The following is a 1,717-nucleotide window of genomic DNA, read 5'->3' as shown; positions in this document are numbered from 1 at the left end:
AGAGAGGAGTAGAGGGGCAGAATCACCTCCCTGGACCTGCTGGCCGCGCTTCTTTTGATGCAGCCCAGGATATGTCTGGCCTGGGCTGCAAGCACACACCGCCAGCTCATGTCAAGCTTCTCATCAACCAGCACTCCCAAGTCCTTCTCTGCAGGGCAGCTCTCAAATAAATCATTTCCTATCCTGTACTGAAATTGGAGATCACCCCGGCCCAGGTGTAGGACCTTCCACTTGGCCTTGTTGAACCTCGTGAGGTTCTCAGAGGCCCACTTCTCCAGCCTGTCCAGGTCCCTCTGGATGACATCCTGTCCTTCCACTGTGGCTACTGCACCGCTCAGCTTGGTGTCATCTGCGGACATGCTGAGGGTGCACTCAATCTCGCTGTCTATATCATTGATGAAGATATTAAACAGCACCAGTCACAATATGGACCCCTGAGGGACACCACCTGTCATGGCTCTCCATCTGGACATCGAGCCATTGACCAGTACTCTCTGAATTTGACCATCCAACCAGCTTCTTCCACACCAAACCATCCACCCATCAAATCCATATCGCTCTGTGAGAATTAATTGATAAGTTTGCTGCAGCTGGTTCAGCCTGGAGGAGGGAAGGCTCAGAGGAGATCTTATAGCGACCTTCCAGTACCTGAAAAGAGCCTCCAAGAAAGCTGGAGAGGGGCTATTCGTAAAGGCTTGTGGTGATAGGACGAGGGGGAACAGGTATGAACTGGAGAGGGGCAGATTTAGACTAGACATTAGGAAGGATTTCTTCACCATGAGAGTGGTGAGACACTGAAAGAGTTTTCCCAGGGAAGTTGTGGATGCCCCATTCCTGGAGGTGTTCAAGGCCAGGTTGGATGGGGCCTTGGGCAGCCTGGTCTGGTGGGATGTCCCTGCCAATGGTAGGGGGGTTGGAACTAGGTCCCTTCCAAACCTAACTATTCTATGATTCTATGATTAATTATCTCGTCATATAAGCCCATCTTGTAGGACGTAGTTGTTTTAAGTTGAGAGATAACCTGTCTTAGAGCTGCAAGAATTTATTAACACACTTAATTGTCTTGTAAGATGCAGCTGTTGTAGGTTAGGTGATACCCAAAAGGGGGTCTCCGGAAACAGCTGGATAATCTTAAAAAAAGAATGAACATTCTTTGAGGATTTAGATGGTCCTTTGTCTAAAACTGGTATACATACCCAGTGCTTTTGTAAATGATGCAATTGTAAAATCATAGAATCATAAAATCATAGAATCACCAGGTTGGAAGAGACCCACTGGATCATCGAGTCCAACCATTCCTATCAAACACTAAACCATTCCCCTTAGCACCTCGTCCACCCGTGCCTTAAACACCTCCAGGGAAAGGGACTCAACCACCGCCCTGAGCATCCTCTGCCAGTGCCCAATGACCCTTTCCGTGAAATTTTTTTTCCTAATGTGCAGCCTAAACCTCCCGTGGTGTAACTTGAGGCCATTCCCTATTGCCTTTGCTTCCAAGACTTTGTCCTTTTCAAGATTTTACGAGTGAACAAGCGTTCCCCCCATCTCCAGTTTAGAGGGAAGGATGCTCTGAGGTCTCTCACTCGCTCTACCCAGCCCCATTACGGGACCCCCCGCTTTCTAACACTCCAAAGCGCGCCTCGGGGGAGGTTTTATTCCCCGGTCCCGCCTCTGCCCCGGCTCCCGGCAGGCAGCGGGTTTCCTGGGGCGGGGCCGC

This window comes from Phaenicophaeus curvirostris, chromosome 3 (assembly GCF_032191515.1).
Source record: "Phaenicophaeus curvirostris isolate KB17595 chromosome 3, BPBGC_Pcur_1.0, whole genome shotgun sequence".
Lineage (NCBI taxonomy): Eukaryota > Metazoa > Chordata > Aves > Cuculiformes > Cuculidae > Phaenicophaeus > Phaenicophaeus curvirostris.
Note: the sequence above shows the minus strand (reverse complement) of the source record.